At 39.7% G+C, this 27,278-nt stretch overlaps 1 protein-coding gene across 2 annotated transcripts in view; it reads right to left on the reverse strand.

Moving 5' to 3' along the window:
- LOC137169538 (heparan sulfate glucosamine 3-O-sulfotransferase 5) overlaps positions 1–27,278 on the reverse strand; it is a 117,964-nt gene that overhangs the window by 58,741 nt on the left and 31,945 nt on the right. Inside the window, exon 1 of one of the 2 annotated variants that reach the window (XM_067572781.1) lies at positions 26,401–26,845. The exons of the other annotated variant lie outside the window; for it this stretch is intronic. The gene's annotated coding sequence lies outside the window, so the exon portion shown is untranslated. Of the gene's footprint in view, positions 1–26,400; positions 26,846–27,278 lie in introns of those variants that run through there. 2 annotated transcript variants of the gene reach the window in all.

Genomic DNA, 27,278 nt, shown 5'->3' on the forward strand with positions numbered 1-27,278 from the left:
AATGAAGGGTGTATTGACTTTTGTTGCAGTTTGTTCTTAGTTACGGACATTTCATTATTGTTTTATTAGTCAAGTATTCTGTTTTTCAAATGAATTTGCTTAATTACCTTAACATTTTAGAGATATTGACCAGGGGTGTACTCAGTTTTGTTATATACTGTATTCCCCTTATTTTACCACTGTGTGAGAGACAAGTGGTCATGAGTTTGTAAACCATCCTCAGTTATTAAATGATTCACAGTATGGTGCGACATGGTTGGTGAGCACAGATGTTAGTAGATGTTTCTGTGCAGGCATAATGGTACTAAACATGGCAAACCTTGCTGTGATGACAAAACTTCAGGAAGCTGCACCTGACTGTTGTTTGCCAATAAATAGTTCCAGCACATATCTCTCTCTAAAATGATATTCCCGTTTGTGCATGGATGAAAAAAAAGATCAAGTAATTAGTGGGTATTAGAAATGTTGGTAGTTGTTTTTTCCCTTTGAAGAGAGCCAGGCTAGTCTTTACGCTAAGCTAGGCTAACCACGCCCTGACTACAGCTCCATAATTAACACAGAAACATGAGATTCATATTTTGATATCCATCTTCTCATCAGACTATCAGAAAGAATAAGAATCTCTACCTACTATCTATCTACTAAAATGTTGAACTGCTCCTTTAAGGCTAAACACAAAGACATCACTTACAGTGTGGTCTGTGGTATGACAGAAAGGGAGCAGATAAAAGACAGGAAGAAGCTGACAGCTGATATAAGCTTGAGGAACATTGGCTTACATGTCTGGGCAGACTAAGATCTATGGTTTGTTATTGTACAATTCTGTGCTGCACACACTGTAATGGGATCCTTCTGTGACCACACCCCAACACCAAGCTGTGGACCATGAAAATAATACTGAGACAAGTTGGCCTCATAAAACATGGTCACTTTTGTTGAAAAAATAAAAAAAATAAATTGAATTCTGCTATTTTACTGAAGCTCATCTGCCCATGGCCACTCCCTCTCTATTTACAGCGGAGAATAAAAATGCATTCCAGTGATCACAGTGCTCATATAAGCTCTGCCTCATAACCCAGACCTTGATCGTTATCTATTTGCTTTGTGCCGCACATACAACCATATTACAGCCGCACGCTTTATGTGTAGCCCATGTCACATCTTAACAGATTTATTTATAACTTCTTCTTGCTTAGGGCATTGAGTGCAGGGCTGTCTGACAGGATGCATTATACAGTGCAGAAGTGCAGAGTTGTACCTCCACCCACTACACAACTACATATTTTTACCACAAACATAGATAAATGTATCACTGGGATGCTAGTTCATTATTAACTCCTTTTAAACAAATAAAAATGCAGCTGTAGCCTGCTATACATTTTCAGAAAAGTGACAGCTATTAGCCCAGTTGGCTAGCCATGCTAATGAGCTACAGTATTTGGATTGAAAACATTTTCCTTGAATGTAAAAATGCCTTTCTGTCAGCCGAGATAACCGAAGAATCATTATATTAATTTTCTTAAATGGAAAAATCCATTATTGTGAGAAAAAGCCAATAAGCACACTGCCCTCAGCTCTTATCCTCTCATTGTGTGTCAGTATGCAGTGTAATCCAGGAGAAGAGGCTGATTCAGCACCATGGACAGCAGCAATGGGCTAACATGATTCTTCTACTTGGACAAAAAACCATTATCCTCACCAGACAGTGTGCTGTTAATGTAGGGCTTACACAGGGTTACATGAAAAAAATATATATACAGATAAAGTAATGGGTAAATGGTTGATATACCCAACCAAAGTAGTGTAGTACATATCAAATCTTAACCAAACCTACTGACAAAAAAGACATGGACTATTCCAGGATCACTATGTCTTGAATGAAAAAAATATTTTAACAACATTAACTTATACATAAATTATAGTATTATAGCATTAGAAACAACACTTTTAGAACTTGATGATTGTCAAAGTTCATCTGACAGCTCTGTGGGGATACTCCAGACAAAAGCCACTGGGACCCACTGATCTAAAGCACTTTATGTGGAGGTATTATGAGAGTATGGCACAGGAAAACTGTGAGTACACAACTACAGGCACCACTATGACCAACAAGATGAGGGTAACATTGGATAGCAAAGCTAGCTCTTATGCTTGTAGGCTACTCTACTATAAAGTATACTGTAGTTACCACTGGCTAAGGACTATTGCCTGTACAAGCTATTATTACGATGTTATCTTACAGACCAACTGACTCTCAATTCTTAAAAAAATGTTGAAATCGATACATGGATTAAGTAGGCATTACAGAAAATTGGGCTTGTTTTCTTTTAACTACACCCTGCGCCCTCCTGAATATTATTATTTGATATTATTCCAGCCCCTGTTGCTGCTGATGTCTCGCATCTAGCACACTGTTTCTGTTTCTCCAGACAAACAGAGCTGGTGGGAGTTTTTTGCTGGGCGACGCACCAACACATCACACAATTATAATACAGAAATTAGAGGCTAAATCATGTTGAAAGGATTCTTAAATGCTTAATGCTTCTTAAAAACCGTAATAAAGTTTTTCAAAATCTGATTAACTAAACAGTTTGTTTGCATGTATATATATGGTTTGTCATATCCTAGTAATTGTTTTTACATTAGAACATTTTTGCATTGATTATATTTAAAACACAGTGGTAAGTTACTGCTTTGTTGGAGCAGAACAGAGCTTAAAGAGTAACACACTTTACCACATTTTCCCTTTGCTGCAGAATTTTTCAAGGACAGTTGTGCTATCAGCTCTTTAACTGATAACCTTCTTACACCACAAGTAGACAAGCTAGCGAGGCTGCCCAAAATTAGCCTTCTGATAACCTTTCTGTTTGTCACATGACTCAGGTTATAGCTGTACCTCAAGAGTCTAGAGAGTTTGGGTAATAATTTTACTGTTTCCTTTTGTTTTGTCTCTCTCTAAATGTTTCCAACCTTGTCTGACCATCTGATTGCTCGTTTTTCTTACCGGTCTGACTTCTTTAGCGATATTGATGTGCTCCCAAATCTCATCAATCAACTTGGTGACTACAAGGGTAATATTACAGTTAGGAATGATGGTCAAACCACAAAAATTTGACCCAATTTGTAATAAACTGTAATCATCCTTTGAATCATGATTGCAGCAACAACATCTTTGGTATTAATCACTTCCCAGAGATCACTTTTATTACATTTTTTCCAAACACTCACTGCAAGCAAGGCATTTCCTATCTGCCAGAAGTTCTTTTCTCTGTTTGTCAAGTGCTACCGCATATGCTCAAGCTTTTACAATAACTACTGTGTTTAATCAGCAGTAAGTAGAATAGAAAAGGGGACATTTGTGCATTAGAAAATATCACAGATTATTACTTCTACAGTACATACACATTCAGAGAATGTAACAAAATATATTATTAAACAGTGAGGTGTCTCAGCTGCCTGCCTATAAACCTTATAAATCTTGAGGGCCAGAGGCTGACAACCTGGTCACTTGAGAAACTGTGGTTTAGGGTTATGTTTTTCATACACACATTCTCAGCATAGAGGGAACGGAGATAGAGAAAAAGAGTTAGACAGGAAAAGACTGTGCTCTAATGGCTGTTGTAAATGGAACAAAGTTGAAATGACTTGCTCTAATGGCAGATGCATTGCGAGCATGGTGCAATCAGTGTAGATGATGCAACGCAGTGGCACGTATTTCCCACCTACATGTAAAGCCTGAGACTGCACAAGTTAGCGTAAGTCACAGGTGGGTTCATTATGTGGAGCGTGAAGGTGTCAGCCTCATTAAATAGAAGGCAGATCAGTGGAGCGAAAAATGATCATACCACTGGGACTGTGGGCGTTCACTGTGCAACATATTCATCACGGTGCCACGAGAGAGAGATGCTGCTCAGCTTTAGAGAAAACCAAAATCTGTGCTAATGTCATGTTGAGGCTAATGCTAGGATCATTGGCGGATATGTGGGTATGGACAAATGACGTGCTATAGACCGTTAATGTTGAGAAATCTCAACTGGAAAAAAACAATGTCAAACTTCAATATCCAAAAATCATGCAACAGAGCATCAGTAATGCTTTAATCTAGATAATGCTGCTGAATGCAGCTTTTTGGAAACTGCCCACTCTCTTCTGTTTAGGATATAGTCACTCCTGTGGGTGGAAAAGTTTCCCCGTGACTGATAATGCCCGCAAACAGAATTTGAGAAATTAGGGCATTTCTATTGGAGGGAACCAGATATTCATCTCAGCTGAAGTTCCACTTTGTGATTTAAGTTGGTTAGAATCAATCTATTTTTACATAAAAATCCTGCCTAGTGCAGCTTTAAGCAAATCTTGTCAAATAGAGCAATGTGCCGGGTCAGTAGTCTCCACTGAAGATAACCACTGAAGGTCGAGACATTCATCCACATATTAGATGTACTGATCCAGGCCTGCGCTGGCGTTTCAGAATGGATGGCCCTGCTGCACTCGTCGCCAATCCAATCCCTGCTCAACGCTCTCCTCCTCTGTCTCCCACCTTTCATCCCCCCACCATCTCCCTCCCCTCATCTCCATTGTGCTTGTGAGGCAGAAGCAGCACCTAATCATGGAAAATGCCGGTGTGTCCTCCGCTTGATGGAGGTAGCAGTGGAGATGGAGGACACTCGTGACCTGTGAATGCATTTGTTAACCCTGAGGTCGGTCACTTCAAACAAACTGTTATTTTAAAGAGCTGGCTGTCTGTATTGTCCCTACTCCTACCCACCAAACTCATTCCCACCTTTTTTACATTTCCTGTAAAGTTTGGTTATGTATTTTAAGTAACCCATGCTATTCATTTCTATACTCTATGTTTCTACCAACTCAGGAATATTTCCAAGATCAGAGCAATGTTATCTTTTAGCAATACAGAGAAAATGATGCATGATTTTGTTTCCTCATGCCTGGACTATTGTAAGGCCTTGTTCACCTGCCTCAGTTGCCGAGCTGTAGCTCAGCTTCAGACTGTGCAGAACTCTGCAGCCAGACTTCTGATGAAGACCAAGGGCTGCTCGATTATGGCAAAAATCATAATCATAATTATTTTGGTCAATATTGCGATCACAATTACTTAACATGATTACACATTGACTCATGGAACAGAAACACTTCCATTTTATTAAATGTATCAATCCACATTGACTCCGAGCATCTCATGGAGAACCCCTGTGTTTTTTTACGCTCCGAGTCTTTCTGTTGCGTTTAGTAAAGCGTAATCTGCACAGATAGCTATTTAAATCACACAATTATCCTGCTGTATATGTGTTTTGAACTTAATACTGGCATCTACACTGATTAAACAAGGCTCAAGGGTCAATCAAGGGTCTGTGAGCTCGTCTGTTTCACTACAGGCAGATTCCCCTCACTTGCTACGGTGGGCGGGGAAATAAATCAATGAATCAATAAATACAAACACTGTTGGTTTCTTCCCGTTGAGCCGACATGAAAACTATTTTGGTTCAGTAAATTTCTGCTGTCAGTCAGCCTAGTGAAGGCAGGTTAGCCAGTCGCTGGTCAGGAGTTTCTGCTGACGGACGACCTGTTCTGTGGACAGAGATGCTGAATGCAGGACAGATGCTTGTAGGGAGGGGCAAAAGCGCACTGCTGTAAAGGAAAGGCGTGTGCTGGATTTATTACAAGACTAAAATGAGAGCATCATTACGAAACAGAATGCAGCACAATAATTGTTTTATCTTGATTATCCTGTTTTTATAATCGTTGGAAGCCAAAACTGTAATTGAGAATAAAATTTGATTAATCGCCCAGCCCTACAACCCAGTTTGAGCCTCTTTGAATTGGTTACCAATTTCTTTTAGAATCAATTTTTATTCATGACTTAAAAGGCTTTACGTGGCCAGGTGCCATCAGAACATCGGTGAACTCTTAACACCTTACTGTCCAAAAAGGCCTCTTAGATCTGCTGGGTTAGGCCTGCTAACTGTTCCACAGTCCAGGTTAAAGTCAAAGGGTGGTCAAGCTTTTGCTGTACTGGCACATCAGCTTTGGAAAAGCTCTTTTTTTAATTTAACCTTGAGGCTTACAGAGAACATATAGCACTGCCCTATTTCCTACTGCAGGTATCCTCAGTCTGGCTAATGCTGAGCAACTCAAATGGGCCAGTTGGGGGTTTATTGTCTAACTTTAAGGCACTACAGAAAAGTTTTAGGGAGTGGTGGACATCTATCAAGATATTCCAACCTGTAGATATATGGAGGCATACATAATTGTTTTACTTCAACATCCATGTGGAGAGCTACAAGTTTCTGAACGTATGTTAGCCAACTGGTAAACCTGAAGTGTAAATAAGAAGTAAATAAATCTATTTTTTCTGTCATTTGCTGCCATAGTAGCCTAATTGTAAGTTCACAAGCTATAGGTGACTAGCATACCAAGATAGCTGCAGGCTAGTGTGAAGTTGGAAGGTCAACTAAGATAACATGCTCTGTGTGATAATGGATGATGATCTGTATTTTACTCATGTGCATCAGAATAGTACCTGCAGCCTTTATTTCCACCTTAATTCTGTCAGGTTTTAAATTACAACACTAGGCAATATTGACACACTTGGCATTGTTCTGTTAATGTTAATTTACTTACCTATTCATTAAGTAAATCAAGTCTAAGATGAGTTTTTCAGATTTTGGCTGCTCTTGGGCAAAGCCAATTTGTTTACCTGAAAAATTGATACAGCCAAAGTTTAAGCTGCATTAAATCAATATGTTTACATTAAAGGAATGGTTTGACATTTTGAAAAATGCACTTAAGGGCTTTCTTGCCGAGAGTTACATGTCTGTACAGTAAATATGAAGCTACTGCTGCCACTGTTTTATAAATCTCAATCATTGTGTAACTTGTTTATTTCCACTCCCACAGTAAGCAATAAATGAACAACATCAACCGCAAAGAAGAAGTGCAGTTTGACAGATTGTGCTGCACCAGAGAGGTTCTCAAACAGCACAGGAACTGCCATTACGCACAGCTGTGTGGTTATTTATAGGATCCATATCATTGGTAAATCACATGGACCTATAAACTATCATCGGCAGTGATATCTCATCATCTTTTTTACACATCAGAAACATAATCAGATTAGTTTGTAGTACTCATATTGAAACAGACTTTACAGGTGTTTCACAATTAAGGATCAAATAAAAAGAATATTAACAGCAAAATGATGCCTCCCATGAAAATTAGAGGAATGATAAAACTGATCATACAAAAGTAATTAATCAAAATTAAATTAAATCAAAGTGTAAAATGAATAAAAATCAGTGCAGTTGTTAATCAACCTAAACATGTTTTATTACATTTAGATTCAGGCTCACCTTATTTTTCCATCCCCATCTCATCATCTGAACCACGGCTATTTCTAAAAAAACATGTGTATGCTGGTGTGAGGTGAGTACATTCTCACGCACACTCTGTATTCATAAATACCACTTTAGGTGCAGGAAATGGGTATGCATGGCGTTTATACATCTGGCCCCAGGTGTGTTATTGGAAAGACTGGCGCACGACTTTTAAGAACAGCAGATATCAACCTATCTGTATTAGATATATTCACTGGTGAATTAAAACAAGGTGATATAGTGTGCTATGTCTGCTGAAGGAGCAGAACTGGAGGGAAAGCTTATGCTGTTCTTTGTACGGATGAGAAAAGCGAAGGGGAGACTCAGCAGAACAGCGCTGAAGAATGAGAACTCTGGCCCTGCTGACTTTCCTTCAGCACTTATAACTGCAGCCTCAGAGATTTTATACTATCTAGCATACAACTACAGCTACCAAAGAGGAGCATCGTTCAGGCAGACAGTCTCCAGGTGGTCATGTAAACGTTGGCCCCATGTGTGAACAAATACAAAGTGGCTCTAAGCTGACTGGATTTCTTTTTGCAGGCTAATATATATCCCATCTTCCTCTGAACCTCCCCCCCCCTCCCCCAAGGTCAAGAGAGCAACAGTATTGAGTCAGAGATATGGCAAGCATGGCAGCAGATCTGTTCAGATAAAAACATCTAGGTTACATCCCAGAGGATGTTCTGTACCCTGACTTGAAACAGATTTCCACCTCATTCTATCCTGTGACACAAACTCTTGATGTATTGTATGTGATTCAGAGGGGAAAGTCTTGTCCTGAGGGGGCACAGGAACATTTTCCACCTGTTTCTGTATTCGGAATTGTAACAGGTTGCATAATGTTCAATCTTTTTCACTCCTGAAGTTTTTATGGAGGTATGGTGGAAACTGACAATTGAAGACATTGTTAGGATTTTCTATACTTCGGGAAAAAAAAGAATCAAGCTAGAGATGGTTGTATTTTTTGAAAAGAGGATTATTTTGATGTGGCTGACATCGTCTCCAAAGAGCCCAGAGGAAAAGATGCAATACTGAATGGTGATTTGAAAATGCACTTCCTTACAGCTTTAGTGACTAGTGTCTATATTTATTAGTTCTTTACATGTTCTGACTGAATAAATACACTTAAAGGAGCAGTGTGTAGGATTTAGTGGCATTTAGTGGTTAACTCTTCGACACTAATTCCTCGTCTTGTGCGTACGTTTGACTCTCTCTCGTTTTATCGTCCAGCCCAAGTAGAAATTACATGTCAAGTTAACAAGTAGCTTCTAACCACTTGAAATGGGTTGAAATTATAGGAAACTGGTTGAGATGGAAGTCTGCTGCTGGTAGAAGGGGAACATTAGAAAGAGAGAACATAATAAAGGAGACAGAACAAAGAGAGACAGCAACAAGGAAGTGTTTCATCTCTGTTTTGTCTTTTAGCGTCCTGTCCACATTGGGAGTGGAAATGTGCGTTGTGTAGGAGAACATCTGCTGTGTGTGGTTAACTTGTATTTTACATAACATACATGGCCCTACTTTCATGTTGACACGGGACACAAAGCACATTTTCCTTGCTTGAGGTGGTTTGGTATCTTGTGGTCTGAGCTCCAGTGGGTCCATCTGTGGCTCCGTGTACGTGAGCTAGTTGTAAGCTAGAGAGCACAGATGTAGCTCTGCACCACAGATGTTTTTTTTAAATCAGATATCAGTGGTGGAGGTCGAGGAGATGTCAGGCCATGTGACCTCCTAAAAATGTAGCATGGAACAAATGGTCAACAGCTTTAATTCTTCCATTCCAAGTTTCCAAATAACCTTTTATTTGAATTCAAAATTTCTCTTTCAGCAGGTCTGTGATTATTCAATATCTCAGTTATTGCTGATTAAGCTTATGGTTTTTGTTTGTTTTTTGCTTCTTTAAGGTGTAGTTTAGCAAAGTGAAGCATCTACAACACAATAAGCATCAGAAAATTCTGATATGCTCATATCTTTCCCCCTTTATTCTACCACCATTTCTCCCCCATTCAGCAATGCAGCAGTATATGTTACTGCATGAAAAAAATGATATTGTTTCACTAATATAACACTGTCCTTCATCTGGTTCTCATGTATAAAAAGAGAGACCAACCCTAGCAGGTAGGTCTTGCTCATGATTACAGATGACACAGCTAATTGACAAAAAAAGGAGAAACTGTCTCAACCCAGCTCTGTCACGGTGGAACACATTAAATATTAATAGGATTTACCTATTTTGACTGCAGAATATTTCCAGTTTTCCACTCTCTATGGCCTTTGACATGTCCTTTATTAAATCCCTTTGAGCATTTAAAAGCTGAGCTGAATGCAGAGTTGGAGGACTGAACCTGTGAGAACTGCTTCCTGCTTTTGGAAAGACTGCAAGCTTGGAGATGAAACTGTGAGCAAAGGAAAGCCAGAGTGTAGCTAACACATGAAATATTTATTTTCTTCATGAACAGTGCATCATTTGCAGTATAGTTTGTATGTAATACTGAGGCTGTCTTTCTGCACTAAATATATTTAACAAAGAACATCAGAGTATGTTACTAGTCTTGACTATGACAGGTCACATACATGTTATGTATGTGACCTGTCATAGTCAAGACAATGATCTCCTGATCTGTGGTCACAGTGACAGCACAGTGACTTCAATCCTTCAATAAACCAAGGCAAAAAGGTCTTAAAGGAATAGTTCAACATTTGGGGAAATATACTTCAATTTCTTGCTACATTTAAAAATTGAAATAGACAGTTGTGTCCCAGATTCTAAGTGTGATGTCTGTATTGTATTATTTGCTCTAAGTAAACACCTGAAAACGACGAAGTTGATGAAGTTCTTGTGACTACCAAAACACTGCACTACAGCTGCAACAATTAGTCAACTAATTGATTGGTTGCCAACTATATAATTAATGACCAATTATTTTGATAATCGATTAACTATTTTGAGTCAGTTTTTGAGAAAAAAAGTCAAAATTCTCAGATTTCAGCTTCCAAATGTGAATATTTTCTGGTTTCTTTTAGTCCTCTATGACAGTAAACTGAATATCTTTGGGTTGTGGACTGTTGGTCCGGACAGAAAAAGACATTTGAGAACGTCATCTTGGGCTTTGGGAAACAGTGCTCGACATGTTTCAACTCATCAATTAATCAAGAAAATATACAGATTAACCAATCAAGAAAATAATCATTAGTTGCAGCCCTATACTGCACTATCTACATTGGTACATACTAGATACTTAATATTGTTAATATATAGTATGGCACTGGGACAAAGCTTATAGAATATTGTGTTTTTTTCCCATCCTGTTACTCATAAAATGACTTTCTATTCCATTAAAGGAAATTTTACAATTGAATAAAGTGCAGATATACTAAGAAAGGAGCTGATAAAGAAAGAAAGGGCATAATCCACTGAACTCACTTTTTAGTCTCTGGTGGTACACTGTCAGTTTGATTCACTAAAATCTCTCTAATCAGCGTCCTTTGACTGTCCAGCTCTCACAATCTCGATGAGAGAATCTTAAATAAATAGAGTTCTTGTTGGACTTTTTTGCTCTGGGTTTCACCTTTTAGAATACATAAAGGCTACGCTAACATTTTTTTCCGATTGGTGGAGAGATTGTTAGGGCTCTACACAGCCTGACAGGAAGCTCTGCCGACACTTCTCAAGATCTCTCAAGATTTATAGGTGACAATATGTATTTGTATTATTCTACTATAAAGGCACTAAAAAGGGCATAGAGATAACACTGTTCTTGAGGCAAGAAATTCATTTTAGTGAATAAAACTACATTTCAGTCTTAGTTTTTGCATGCTTTTCCGTATTTCATTATTATTTTGTGGTTAAAGATGTACATATATCAGTCTAAGTTTTCTATTAGGGAAATAAAATATAATATTCGGTTCAAGTTCAAGTTCAAATTCAAGTTTAAGTTTATTGTCATCCTAACTCTACACAGCAAAGGTATACAGTAGGATGAAATTTCATTTCATTTCATTACATTTGCATTAAGAATAAACACAACATCAATATAACAACAATATAACAAGTTATAACAAAAGACAAGACACATATCAATAGGACAATAACTATCAATAATGGATTAATATTGGAGTGTAAAAGTACACTGTGCAAATGGCTGCATGTTGAATCAATAAATATAATAACAATAAAAATAAAATATAAGTAAACTGCATTCCCTTGGTTTAGTGGGATGTAAGGGGTGGGGTGGGGACCAGGTTGAGACAAGTGGATGGGGGCAGCAGTGAGTTCAGCAGTCTGACAGCCTGGGGGAGAAAGCTGTTGCACAGCCTGGTAGTCTGTGTACGGATGCTTCTGAACCTCCTGCCAATGACAGAGGGACAAAAAACAAGTGTGAGGGGTGGGAGGAGTCTTCCACAATGCTGGAGGCCTTTCTGAACAGAGCATGTGTGAAAAATGTCCTGAATGAAGGGGAGAGAGAAAACAATGATTTTCTCAGCTGCCTGCACGACTCTCTGTTGAGCCTTGCGATCAGCGGCGTGGCAGGTCCCATACCAGACGGTGATACAGCTGGTGAGGATGCTCTCAATAGTTCCTCTCTAAAAGGTGGTGAGGATGGGAGGCGGTAGGTTCACCTTCCTCAGCTTCCGTAGGAAATGCAGTCGATGGGATCTCTTGGCCGACAAGCTGGTGTAGGTGGTCCAGGAACGGTCTTCTGTGATGTGTACACCAAGAAACTGTGGAGCCGTGGATGTTCAATGCGGAGTTGTCAGGGCGGGACCTTCCGAAGTCATCTCCTTTGTTTTGTCAATGTTCAGAGACAGATTGTTGTTCTTGCACCAGTCAGACAGTTGTTTCATTGTTGCCGCTGATGAGACCCACTACTGGAAACTTAATGATGTGGTTTGTGCTGGATCTAGAGGTGCAGTCATGGGTCAGCAGCATAAACAGCAGGGGGCTGAGCACACAGCCCTGGGAGACGCTGGTGTTCAGCATGACTGTACTAGAGCTGTTGCTGCTGCTGATCCATACTGACTGGGGTCTGCCGGTGAGAAAATCCAAGATCCAGTTAGAGAGAGAGGTGCTGAGTCTCAGCAGGGCGAACTTTCCTATTAGCTGCTGAGGGATGATGCTGTTAAAGGCTGAACTGAAGTCTATGAAGAGCAGTCTTATGTATGTGTTTTTCTGGTTCAGATGAGTCAGGGCCAGATGGAGGGGGTGTGAGATTGCATCCTCTGTGGACCTGTTTGAGCGGTACGCAAACTGCATCAGGTCCAGTGAGGCGGAGAGACTGGATTTGATGTGTTTAAGGACTAGCTGCTTGAAGCACTTCATAACGATGGGGGGTTAGAGCTACAGGGCGGTAGTCATTGAGGTCAGACAATACAGCCTTTTTTGGCAGCGGTCGGATGGAGGTGGTTTTGAAGCACTGTGGAACAACTGCTTGGCTCAGGGAGGTGTGGAAGATGTCTGTCAGGACGTCTATTAGCCGGTACGCACAGTCTCTGAGCACACACCCTGGTACATTGTCAAGACCTGCAGCTTTATGTGAGTTGACTGTGGAAAGCATCTTACTTACACTTCTTTGGGACAGAGAAATTACCTGATCGTCTGGCGGAGCAGTGGCTTTTCCCGCTGGCACAGTGTTCAGTGGCTCAAACCAGGCATAGAAGTTGTTTAGTGCATCTGGGAGTGAGGCATCAGAGGGGTCTTATAATCTGTGATGGCTTGAATACCTTACAGATCTCAGATTTTGTGCAGTAATAATACAGACATTTAGGCCAAATTTCTGATTATTTTGTTAGTTTTATGAGGGAAACAAAGACCAAATTCATTAAAATGGTTTATCTTATAGGTAAATTTACACAAATAAAGAGCATTCCATTGTTTTTTGTTTGTTTGCTCTTCTAGTTAAAGAACTCTTGACTCTATTTTTGAAACCACAACCTATATCTTTTAAAAAATGGATAACAAAAACCCTTAATTTCCTCTTTAAAACTACGAAAGTCAAAGTCAGGTTGAAGGTGTAGGTGCAGAGAGGAACTCTTTCTGTCTCCACTGCAACACTGTGAAATAAAGACATAACAAATCCTTAAAACACATGTAGGCTGTCGGGGGGAGGATCAACCGATTCTATCAAACAAGAACACACACTAATAACAGCCAGACATCACTAATTCTATTGAAAGTGTTTGATTCGCTCTTACTGTGTGAATAATTCAGCTTGGCATTAAATGAAAGTCGCTCAGCCGCTATCTGTGAAGACCCTCATATGAGCAGCAGAAATGGCTCCATCCTGTGGTTTTATTATCCCCTCTGGCAGCCAATCTAAAGGGATCCCCTGACCTTTGACATCAAGCTGATAAAAGTCGAAAAATATCACTTATCTATTCTGACGTCTTTTTAGAGAATGGAACGCTAACAGCGCAGTGAGTTTCCTTTTTATTACACAATTCTGTCACATCCTGCTTTGTCATGTTAGATTATTAATGAGTATAAAAACCCCTCGGTCTGACCAGAGACCTCCACATCACATCTTTCACCACAGTCTATAGAAAAATGAAAACAGCAGGAATTAAAAAGCCTGGAACTGGCTGTTAATTTCTTTAAATGATTATCCTGCCACTCGTGCTGCAGTATTTTATCTCAGCATCAGTTTAGAGAAAACATTCATCTCCTCGGGTGACAGAAACCAATAAAACATTCAAACTTTTAAACTGTGCTCAACATTTCTTCTGCGGTGGCATGTGTGTGAAGGCTATTTTTAATTGAGTTTTGGCTCCAACCTGCTTCTCTGACTGCATCTACTTGCACCTTAATTACAGAGGCCCGCCTGTGCAAGAAAGCAAGGTAATAGAATACGGCCGCAGGTCATCACATTTAATAGTAAGACTCATCATTAACACTAGGCAACAGCGATCGATCGGGCGTAAGTGAAAAGAATACTTGAAAACAAGGCTGGGCGAGCGACTAAGTGCTCCATCAGATAAAGGAGAGCCATAACTCACAGGTGGGATAGAAGCAGGCTGCGGGTGTTTTTCTCACTCCACAGACGGTTCAGATTACTGCTTATCAGTGTCACTCTGCACAGGGCCAGACAAGCAGCCACAGAGACTAAACTCTTCCCTCCTCTCCCTCTCACAGGATGGTTGAGGTTGACCGCTCTTTATCCACTGATCCCTGTCAGGACTGTAGCCAGGATACTGAGGTCATGAGACCAAATTCCCATCAAGAAATCTGGGGCTAGCCAGCAGAGGACCTCAAATTTTGTATTTAAATCAAAAATTATTAAAAAAAAATAAAATTATTTAAATTTTCTAGAAAATATATCTCCTCACAAGGGATGACTGCTGTTCCATAGCCCACCACCAAGGCATAATTCTGTATTTGAATTACCTGTATGTCAGGTACAATTGACATACAGGTTTAACAGCGACAGATGTGACAAAACATTGAACGAAAGTTTGTACTACCAGTGAGCAGGTGAGCTAACCGCCGCAGGTGAGCTTCCTAGCATGACATTCAAACTGATGTAGATTTCGAGTACGAGGCGCTCGCCATGTCGGTGCTGTTACCCGTTAGCCTCCTGCTAGCAGACTGCGCTCCATCACAGAGCTGAACTGGCACAATGTGCACTGTAGCACGATACTAACGACATATCAGTGGCAACATTTACCTTACTACTCACTTAAGGAGAACTTCAAATTATTTTATATATATATATATATTTTTTTTTTTTGCACTGCACACATAATCTCATAGCTTTTCATTGGCATATGACATTAATACAGGTGAGTTTTCCAACAATACACATAATCTGTGCAAAGCACACCTTTTCCACTCAAGACTGGCTTGTATGTGAAGCTTTGATTTGAAGAGTCAGCTGTGGTCTCTCTCTAATTCATATGTATTAGAAGTGACCACTTCAAACGGTAGGATAGCTGCTGGTAAGGTTAGCAAACACCAGCAGAGAGACAATGCTGTGCATGAACCAGAGATTTATTCCTCAGGCAGTGGCAACTAAGAGTGTAACTAAGTACATTTACTCAAGTACTGTACAGTACATTTTTAGGTACTTGTGCTTTACTTGAGTATTTCCATTTTATGCTACTTTATACTTCCACTCCACTACATTTCAGAGGGAAATATTGTCCTTTTTACTCCACTACATTTATTTGACAGCTTTAGTTACTGTTCAGATTAAAATGTTACATAAAATAACATAATAATGTACTTATAAATTACACTGCATTATTGGTTAAAAAAAACTTTTTGGCTTATGGGCTTTTACACAAATGCATTTTCACCCAAGAGTAAATAACTGTTCGAGGCCCAAAGAGGTAAAACTCTCCAATATTTCACAAAAATGCAAAGATTAAAGAGAAGTTCAGAAAAATTAGAATGTAAGAAGCACAACTATGCTTTTTCTTCTTTCCTACCTAATCTATTATCTTAAAACCCCTCAGATTTATCTCATGACCCTCACAAAGCAGTTCAAACTGGCTCCACCTAAAGCAGCTACAACAATAAATTGCTGCTTATGCATTGACTCATCAGTATTAATAATGTACTTTGTTCATTTTATTTAATATATCAGTCACAGTCCGATTTTCTGCAAAACGAGTACTTTAAAACTTAAAATAAATTTAGTTGATAATACTTTCATTTTAAATGCAGGACTTTGACTTGTAATGAAGTATTTTTACGTTGAGGTATTGATACTTTTCCACCACTGTCCTCAGGTGGGTGAATGAGAGACAAACTGTAAAACACTTTGTCCATTAAGCTAGTGGAATACTATATAAACACAGTCCATTTGCCATTAAAGGTAGAGTCAGCAATTCATAATGTAATCTTACCTTAAATATTGTCTCAAAGTCTTCTCCACACTGCCAGGAATACAGTTCAGGTGGGGAAGTAATGAATTTCTGTTGGCTTTAAGGTATTCAAATTCAAACATATTGACTCCAAAAATACTGGAATCACCCTAAAACTTACCCACCATGTATAAATTTGAATTGTACAAAGTAAACTCCACTCAGGTTCCTAAAACACCCTGACATCAGTGTCTTCAGTTTTAGCTATGGCCCTGATCCCTGAGATCCTGAAATCAGAGCATGACTGGTTATAAAGTGTGTCATAGAGGAATAGTAAGTTGTTAAGTGAGACATTTTCACTTGACAGAATCCTAAAGCACCTTGTAAAAGTGTGTGAGCAGGTAATTCACAACAGTATGTATATGCTGTATAACTCTAGGCTTGTTTCCAGTGAATTACTACTTCTGCCTCCTAGACACCTTTGCAACATCCTCAGATTGTCAACGCTATCCGTTAATATTCAAAATAGCCTCAGCAACATACACGAAGCCAAGAAGCCGAAGAGAAACTAGGTCCATGAACAGCATGAGTCTGCCAACATCGCTAAGTATTTCATGCTTATTGTTTCTGTCCCCGGGCGCTGAAGATTTTGAATCTTTAAAATGTACTGCGCAGTAACACTTGCAAGCACCCCATCCACAGCCCTGGAGGGGATGCAACGCACTGCCAAAGACATTGGTTGCCATGGTAACGCTGACAGCACCTCCCCATAAAGGCTCTAATTGATAGCAGCAGATAGCTGCGGAGAATTAAGCATCACGCCCGGATCACTGGTGCTACATGCAGACAAAAGCGCTGACAGCCAGACAAAACCTGTGTGTGAACCCATGTGTGGCCAATCCCAGCTTCACATGTAAGGGTGCTCTGCTGGGACAAATCTGCACCCAAAATCCTGAGACAATCCTTAAATAACCCACATTTGAAGTCATGTTCACTCCTCAAAAGAAATTATTTTTTTCTTGGCTGAAAATGTTTTTTTTCCCCATTTGTATGATTCATTAACATCAGGCAACATCATTTTAATTATCTCGTCCTTTTAGCTTGTACTTTTTGATCAGCATAGAAAAAAAACATTCCAGGCTGAGAAAAAAAGAAATGAAGTCTCATTCTGTCCTCCCTTGCCCCAAGGGAAAGCACTTTTCCCAAACTTTGATGAACCTGCCTCTAATTTAGCTACAGATGCCATTAGTCTGCTGAAATGACTGAGTAAATCAGCTTGCTGCAAGAAATATAATTATGAATGATTTTTGCATTTAGTATGCCAGCGTTATGTCCATGCATGTCAATAAAGCTTGAGTGCTAAGTCTTTTTTTCAGGCTGCATTTCAGCAAGGCTAATGCTGAGAAAGAAAGAATTGAGCTATGATGCAACACAAGCCAAAGTTGGGAGAAACTAGAAATACCACCTTGTGGTTGTATGACTCCGCCAACCAGTGAAGTTGTAGTTTAGATCAATGTCTGTCCAGAGTCATGATATTTATAGTGAATACTTTGAAGGAATTTAATAAAAACTATTATGTGTATTTTTCTTGTATATGTTCACATGTTTGGCCAATAAAGCTGATTCTCATAGAACACAAAGCTGTAGCCACGTTGCTGCAAAGAAGCTACAAATCCTAAAACGTGGATGCTTCACACACATCTTCAACCCGACAGCACAGAAGATCTAAACAATCACCACAGTTTCAAGGTGGGAACCAAGATTAGTGTCATCAATTCAGTATCTGACTAGTTAGAGTTATGGTGTTGAATATGGCCTGAAAAGTGTTTTTGAAGAACATTATGATGTCACAGTGAAGTTGACCTCTGACCTTTTGGACGTAAATGTCATCACTTCATCATTTTATCCTATTAGACATTTGTGTAAACCTTTGTCATAATTAGCATATGAATTCTTGAGTTATGGCCAAAAACGTGTTTTGTGAGGTCACAGTGACTTTTGACCTTTGACCACCAAATTCTAATCAGTTCATGTTTGTGCCAAATTTGAAGAAATTCCCTCCAGGCATTCCTGAGATATTTCGTTTATGAGAATGTGATGGATGGACAGACGAACAACCCAAAAACATAATGCCTCCGGCCATGGCTGTCGCTGGCGCGGAGGCATAAGAAAAGTGCCTTTGTCTCTCTGTGTTGTCTGTCTGCAGACAGCTGGAACAGACACACATCAGCTTTTTTGTCAAAACAGTGGGTTGGATGAAAAAGCTTGCACAGATAGAGGACTGGAAGGGTTTGGATTTTTTCGTCTACAGTTTTCTTACTCTGGTTGCTTATTTGTCAAATTAGACATCTAGACTGGGTTCACAGCTGACACGACAGACGGACGCAATGATAGAGTTGAAATGGTGACTCAGACATATGATGGTGATGAAGTAGTTCAGAATACAAAAAGTTAAAGCACGTTAACTCCACTATGCTAGATCCGCTGGACGTGACGCAACCCTGAGCACAAATAGAACAGACTGAAGCCTGTCATTACACACTGATTACAGCTCAGTATTATTGGCCCGGTTCTAGCTTATTGTAGAACTCGAGGGCACTCTAAAGTTCACTGCATTTGGTTTTAAGTTTTTTGAATAATCATACATTTGTTAAAGAATTTGTGCCACTAAAGTGCAACTAAAGTGCAACTAAAGTGCAACTAAAGCGGCTGTTATTACCAAGTTCCCTGTTTTTCAAAATCTAGTTTTCTAGCTAGTATTTCAGTTTACATTGTGCTCAAATGGTGTATATTCCTAAATATAGATGCATATAATTAATTACCACAAGTTGACTGGCACACGGAAAACCACATACACATCCTACTAACAAGTCTTGTGTGTGTATCCTAAGCCTGATTTATCTTATTCCCCTGTGGCATAGAGCTTGATTGTTGTCACAAAACTATGGAAAAGCCACATTGTTGCACTGGGTGACATGTTCCACCACTACCATGAACACACACACTCTAGTTTATTTTGAATAAAGCACACACACACACTCACTAGAGCACTTAATGTGGATTCATCCACTGCTGAAAAGTCCCCTAGAAACGCACCATTTCTTTAAACATATTTGTGGACCTGCTCGCTCGCTTTTTGCATCCAGTGCAACTTTGGTCCACAAATTTATGCCGTTGACTAATTGCAAGCACTTTTACCATTAGCAAGCACTTTTCATCGAATGACATGGTGTGCAATGGTAGACAAAATGCCAGGGGAAAGTAAAAGAGAAAATAAAGGTAAGAGAGGAGCTAGAGCTAGAGGTTAGCTCGCCAGCTGCAGCAGTTCACTATCTAACCCTGCAAGTTATAGTCATTAGGTCATCAAGCTTTTAGAATCAATACTTTCATGATGACAGCCTGATTCATTTTGCTGTACCACTTTCTGGTGTGACCAGGCTTTAAATGGGACCTATTATGCTCATTTTCAGGTCTATACAGATATATAGGTCTATATAGAGTAGCTTTTTCCTGATTCACAGTTCAAAAATCTCCTTATTTATCTTATACTGGCCCTTTATGCAGCCCCTCAGTTCAGCCTCTTTCTCTTAACAGGCAGTCTTAGCTCCTGGCTCCTTAAGGCCCCCCTACCGATGAGCTCACTCTGTTCTGATTGGCCAGCTTTCCGGAAGCTGCCGAGGTCCAGCTGAATCAGAGTCACAACCCCAACATTTCCTGCTTTACTGCTTCATATTAAAAACTTTTAAAAGATTAAATAAGGGGAGACTTTCATTGTGAAGAATTTGCAGGAAATGAAACATGTTCCTCACTGAATTAGCAGAGGTCTGTTTGTGGCGCTAAAAACCGGTTGACACAAAAAACATATGGAGATAATTGGAGCATTTTGTTCAGCAGATCAGTCAATAATAACGCAGGGACGAATAGTACAAGCAGCCACAATGATGATGATGTTTGATGAAGAGCTGCAGGTGACCAACACATCTCCAACACGTAAACTACTTATTTGACTTTGCCCTTCTGTGTAATGGAAAAACACTCACAGCGTGCCAGTTCAACACCAGTCACGCCTTGATGTGACTATCCCCTAAACAATGGAAAAGTGCCATAATGTTAGCAGAGCGGAGCCGTGAACAGATGACCCTGTAGAGAAATCCGTCAGAGAAAAGTCCGTTTTTGATTTGAGTTGAATCTGGTAACATTAATAATGGTTGGAAAAACCTTTCCAGTTGATTAAACAGAATTAAATGACTACAAGTAAATGAAAAATAAGGATTTGGGTCATATTTTTCATTTCTCAACTTCAGTATATTTTTGTAGTATTTGTGTTGTTTATTGCTGTCATTGATGTAAGAGTTTTTGGCACATTTATTTAACTATAAAATGTACATCTCAGTACATATTTTAGGCTTAATTTTGGTGTTTAATAATCACATTTATCAATTTTTTGAAAGTTATTATGATAAAAAACAGATATATCATTATTGGCTTTTTTAAAACCTTAAAAATATCGATATCTGGATTAGAATTCCAGTTTTGGTTGAGCTCTAATACTATAATTCTTCAGCTCTAACTTGCAGAGCTACAGCTCATATAACACAAGCACCTTCTGATACTCTGAGTGCTTACATTTTAAGCATGAGTGACCCCCGTGGGAATTGAACCCCTCACCTTGGCAGCACAGGCGCTGTCCTCGATCCACTGAGCAACACAGGCCCATAAACAATTTTCACGGCTAGATGGGAGATCATGTTTTATTTCCAGACACCTCATCCACCTGGAATGCGGGTTTGTTGACTCTATGTTTCAAACTTATTGCTCTTTGTAGGGCTGTGGCTGCCGTGATTGCAGCTAGAGGTGAGACGGACGAGAGAGATCCAACAAGCAGTGGGGGAGAAAGGACGGGGAAAACATAACTGTTGTCATTATTTATGTGCTAAGAAGTCAATTACACAGCAAACACAGCAGCAGTAATAAATATGGATCCATGCAAAACACCAGCACAACTTCAATCAAAGGCTTCAAAATGCAAGCACTGCAGAGGGAAAGCTATTGTTCTGCACTGAAGCAAAAATAAAACATACGCACTGTACCAAAGTTATAACCATCTTCATGTCCAGTGACCATGAATCATGTATAAACTATCATCCGATCTCCATTTTGCCCTGGTTTTCAAACAGAAACTGTTTTCCCAAGAATTTATCTTCATCTAACTACAAAACACATCCTCTGTAAACATCAGTGTGGAGTTTGGAAAAAAATACTCAGAATACTGTACTGAACTATTCAAAGTATCTCTTCCATCCTGGATAACAGGAAATGTTCATGTATCTTTAATTACAATATTTTTATTCTAAGCTGCAAATTTATGGAATTCAGGAAATTATTCTCAGAAGGATTTTAGCTAAATATTTGACAGAGCAATTTGTATCGATTTGTGTAGATGATTACAGATGATAGTTTGTCGATTCCCCGTCTATAGTTTGTAAAGTATATAAAGTGTATAGCGTGCAAAGGTCTTTTATTCACACTGTTATTTGCTGATGATACAAACCTTATAGCGTCATGTGAAGATTTAAGTCCACTAATACAAAATGTATGTTCACAATTGCTGCTAATGTTTAAATGGTGGCAACTGAATAAACTAACTTATCTTGAAGTTATTTAAATATCCTTTTAAAATGTCACTGTAGTCGTTTTAGATGAAAATCTTATTTGATATATGTAAAATGTTAAAGGTACCTTGTGGAGTTTCTGATCACTAGTAGCACCATGGAGCAACGTTTTTGCGTCCCTGTTTACTTTGTATCTCATACATTTGCACAAGGATGCACATGTGAACATATACACATGTAGGCAGCACTGTACAGTCCTACAGATGTCTTCATACTATTGCACTGATCAACATTTGGTGTCGATAATGTGCCAGGAAATGAAAAAGACTGCTAGCAAGCAAACACATACAGTATGTAAACAATACAGGTTTCAAATTCTTCCAGACATTGACTTTGCAAATGTTTTATGAGGAAGGAAATGCATTCAGCTCATTATTTTGACTTCGAGGACACACACAACGCTGAAGAACACTGAACACAAACATCTATTCTCTCTTATTTGTTTCATAAAAATTCCACAATGTACCTTTATTGAAAATAGTGAGTTTGTTCACTGAACTGATATCTCGTTATTTGACTTTGTATCACACTTCAATGTATTTTTTATTAACTATTGTAATATTGTTTGGATTAGAGTTACTAATCCTTCCAAACAAGATTCTTTAAATTCAGAAGAAATTATTGAGATGGTAACCAACTCAAACAGCTGAGATCCGTCTGTCCTTCATTCATATTAGACCAGGTCCTCAAAGGATTTTCATTTACCTCAAGCTTATTCTTACTTATTCTGACTCTATAATCTTATTCTTGGTATCAAAATACTTTAAAAACATTTCATTGACAGTGCCAAATGAGCTTTTATTTGTTTTTTTCTTTTCTGTTCTTTTCTCTTATAATTTTTTTGTTGTCTGATGTTTATGATTATGATTAAAAAAGGCTTCCTGTCTCTGCTACAAATACCCACTGAGCTTCATTATTGTTCCTCTTTTACTATGACTTGATGCTTGAATTGTGCAAATATGCAAGTGAAATTTAAAAAGTATAGAGTACACCTCTGTCAGATTCAAGCCTTGGTTTCCATTTTTCATGTTGATATAAATCAGTGCTTAAACAATAAGTTAATTCATAGATGAATTAATTAACTAACAACAAAACAACAACAATGACAGTCAAGTAATTGTTTAAATCAAGTAAAGATACCAAACTTTCATTTATTCAAGCTTCTCAAATGTGGGCATTGTCTGTTTCTCGCAGTTTTACTTCAATGCGAAACAAACATTTGAAGACGTCACGTTGGACTCTAAAAGTATTTTCTCACTATTTTCAGACTGATAAATGAATTAGACAAATAATCATAATATTCATCAATAATCAAATATATTAGCAGCAGCCTCCATTCTAACCACGATACAAAGCTTGAACAGAAACCTTTCAAGAGACGTGTGAGGACCAGAAGCACAAAGAAAATCATCTAATGAAATGAATCTCAGGCTTGCACTGTGGCTCCGCTGTGGGAGGACATAGAAATTGCATCAAGCAAATCTGGGGAATGGAACCCATATGGCTAATGGATGTGGGTTATGATATTGTTTGGGAAGGCTGCACAACATGCCGTCCTTCAGATGCTACAGCGCCACAGACCTCCACAAATCATCACTGCGGGATAATAGAACACACTTGATCAGACCCGGGAGGAAAGGATGCCAGGGAAAAGAAGAAGACCGGTCTGTGAATAATGATTACGGTCACCTTAGTCATATATCACCATCCGCGAGAAGATGACTTGGATAAGGGTGTCAGTGCAGAGGGCTGACAAATTTCTGCACCATCCTCAGATTTCAATCCCACAGAGTCACCCTCCTCCTCCTCCTCCTCCTCCTCCTCTCTGCCTCCATAATTGCTTGCTAAGCCAGAAATTAATCCATGTTGTAGTTACCCAAACACATCTTTGTGTATTGAACATAGCAGGTTGACAACCACGAATCTGGACTGATGACACAGCACGCCACAGAGCCTCACTTCCACTTAAGTGTCTTGCTTGTTAAAGTTATCAGGAACCGTTAACCAAGGTCATGTCACTAGGTGGGTCTCTGCCTGAACATTGGATGCATTCAATTAGCGCTTCTGCAAAAGTAAACGTGAGCAAAATGTAACAACTGGCTCGGGATTGATGTGCTGTAAAATCAGACTGATAGACTCTTTTCTTTACTCAGTTTTACTGGAGTTGGCAGCCTCACGGGCCGAGCTCGGTTGTTCCGTCTGCCAGGCCGAGGCGCTCCATTTGTTACTCCCAGAAGGTCACCGGAGAGCATTCTCAGGCTCTTCTTCAACGTCTGCTGCCGCCCTCACCCACACGAGTCATTAAGATGAATAGGACAATATGCTGTTCTGGCTGCTGCTAGCTGTGTCCCATCATGACCTCTGATAGCACAAATTAGACCTTCAGGAACACGTCTCCTTTTCTCCTTCCATACTCAAAGACTGTGACGCAAGGGTGTCATACTGAGGTGATGCAGTTGGCTTTAGGTTGAGGTGAAATGAGACAACCTGGGACTAAATATGGATTAAACTCTCACCTCAAGGACAAAACAAAGTGTTTGTCAGAACCAGGCTGTAGCTGTAGGTCATTCCTCATCAGTTTTAGCAGTCTGAGAGGAGGGGGTTGATACATGATACAGTTAAAAACTAATAATTTAGTATTTCCCACCAGAATTTTTAGACTATCATGTTGGGAAATTTTCAATTAATTTCTCAGGATGTTTCATTAAAAGAATATGTGCATTTATTTCTATGGTACTCATGGGAATGAGAATTTGACTGCTGGGTGGCTTTTTTTGGTCATTTTCTTTGGACAGGAATTGATGGGGAGATTTAGTGTTTGATGCACAGGATGTAGATACTTCAAAAAAAATACCTTAAATAATTTTTTCAAAAACACTTAGAGGGAAATTGTTTTTAAGAAAATCATTAGAATTGTTGCTTCTAGAGGTAAGTGAAAGAACTGCTCCATTTAAATAATAATAAAAGTTGCAGGAAACACGGAGAACAGCGATAAATAAAATATGAAATCCAAAAAGTGAAAACATTTGACAGACTTTGTTTTTGGTGTGTGAGGGGAGAATGGGGGCTTTGACTCATGACCTCCGCATTTCTCAAATCCAAGCCGCGGCCCTTGTCAGTGGCTTCAGCAACACATGTTTAGGTGATTAAAACAACTCTGTTAAGATTGAGGATTGATCGATTATTTTATTGATTGGTTTGAAAACTGGATTACAGCTACAACTGAGCTATGTAAAAGTACTTCAAACTAAATTCCCTGTGATAGAATTTAACTGTAATGGGAAAAAATGATGCGTAGAAACACACAAATTGCAAAATGATCTACTTTGCTTTGTGCCAGTATGGCAGTTGGACAGAATGTGATAGACACTGCTGACACACTGCTAAGATGTTGTTTGTCAGGAGAGAAAAGCATAGGTTGTTTTCAGTGTGCAATGATGTCTTTTCTCTGACTTTCAGGGCAAGAACTGCACTAAAAGGAAATGTTACTTCCTGTATCCAAGCTTTTATTCAGAGCACTCTCCGAGCTGCTGGGTAGTGTGAAGTCCAGTGGTGCGAGCGATGCATGTTCGTGCCTGAGATATGGTATACGTGGTGCAGAACTGAGAGAATCCAGCTTACATAAACAGCAGTATGATACTGCTGGTATTAAACCAAAGCACTGTAATATCCAACACACCTAATTTCGCTCATCGCTCTGCACTTTCGCACTCTCGTCTTTTCATCTTCATTCTCACAGGCAGCTATAAAGCTTTAGGCACTTAACTAATAACAAAAGCCCTATTAGAGACTTAATGCAGAGTAATGATGACAAGCAGCCACACTGAAAATAGCACCTGTCGCCTGAGACAATAATAAATTGCCAGAGATGAGACTGATGGTGTACTGACATGAACACAAGGGAGCAAGTCAGAAAAAATGCAATGACCGTGTTAACTGGACTTCAAATATCTCAGTTTGAACTCCACTAATCCTCTCTACCTTCAGAAACATCAACAGGGAATGTCTGTGAATAAAAGTGCCACATGGATAAGTCACAAATAAAATAGGCAAACAGAATGCTGCATGTGGAGCCAAGTTCATTATCTGTGCAGGGAAACAATGTAACAATATTGCAGTGCTCTTTGTGCCTCATGAGCTGCTGTGCTAAGGCATGCACATGTAAAGATTTTTGTCTGTGAAAAATACATGATGTTTGATCATAGAGCTGCTGCAGCAGTACAGCAATCCTGCAGGGGGGGGGAAACTCAAGTTAGTTGTACTGTAGCTGGAACTTGAATATTTATGTACAAGAATAAGAATTTAAAGGAGTTGTCCCTCCTGATGATGAGGCTAGGAATCTGCAGAAATGACACCCCAGCATTTCAGATCTGTGTAGGAATGTCATTCCATGGGAGACAAAACCCAAAGTGCCAAAAGGTCACTATAGACTCACAGCTTCACCACTTTATCCTCTGTCCTCTACAAGTATAGACTCTGTCTTAAATATATGGACATAACACGCCCTGCAAAACTCTACAAAAGATTCTGTTTACCTGTTCGGCATCCTCCCCGGGACACGGCGGCTACACTTCCAGCCAGGCGCACAGCAGGAACAGCCTGGATGCAGCGGAGGTCAGAGAGCCTTCCCACATCTCCCCCTCTGGATGACAGGTACAGGTTATGCGAATACGGGATCAGGTGTGGAAGTGAAGAGGGCTCCAACCCCAACTAAACGACTCTTGATTGCGCGCTCGGACAGCCTGGTGCGCAAAAAAACATGCAGGAAAAGAAACACTCGATACGCGTCCCGTCTGTCACGATGAGATTGTTGCCTCTTCTCTCGGATTGTGGAGGGAAGCAGGAGGCGCGTACAAGCCCCTCTCAAGTCCACTTGTATCGGAGCGCCCTCCTCCAGCAGCACCCCGCGGATCAGTGTGTAGCGGTGGAGCCGCGCGGAGCTGCTCGCTGCACTGCTGAGAGGGAGAGGCTGCGCGGGGAGAGCTGGGGTGGGGCGTGTTCCTGGATTGGGGTGGGAGGTGGGGGTTGGGACGCGGGGCGGGGGGTGCTCAAAGATGCTCAGTTCAGTGTGACCGTGTTATAAAAAGTTTCCAAAGGCACTTCAGCGAAAGCATCTCTTGTACACAAAAATCACTTTTATCCTAAATGAAAGAGCCTGGCAGAGTCTGACACAGGCAAGATTTATTCCAGAGTTTAAGGTGCTGATGACGGTCTGCTTTAGCTTTGAAGTGGTTACATGAACTGATTAAGAATAGTGTGTAGCAATCAATATTTCAGCTGATAAAAAGAATGTTAAAAATCAATTCCAAATGGTAACGGAAGCCCGCACAATATCTGGTCTTAGTTCATTTTTGACAAGCTGAACTGAATTTCAAGCATCAATAATCAGTAGCTATTTTATTTATAATAACAA

Source organism: Thunnus thynnus, chromosome 18 (assembly GCF_963924715.1).
Source record: "Thunnus thynnus chromosome 18, fThuThy2.1, whole genome shotgun sequence".
NCBI classification, from domain to species: Eukaryota; Metazoa; Chordata; class Actinopteri; order Scombriformes; family Scombridae; genus Thunnus; species Thunnus thynnus.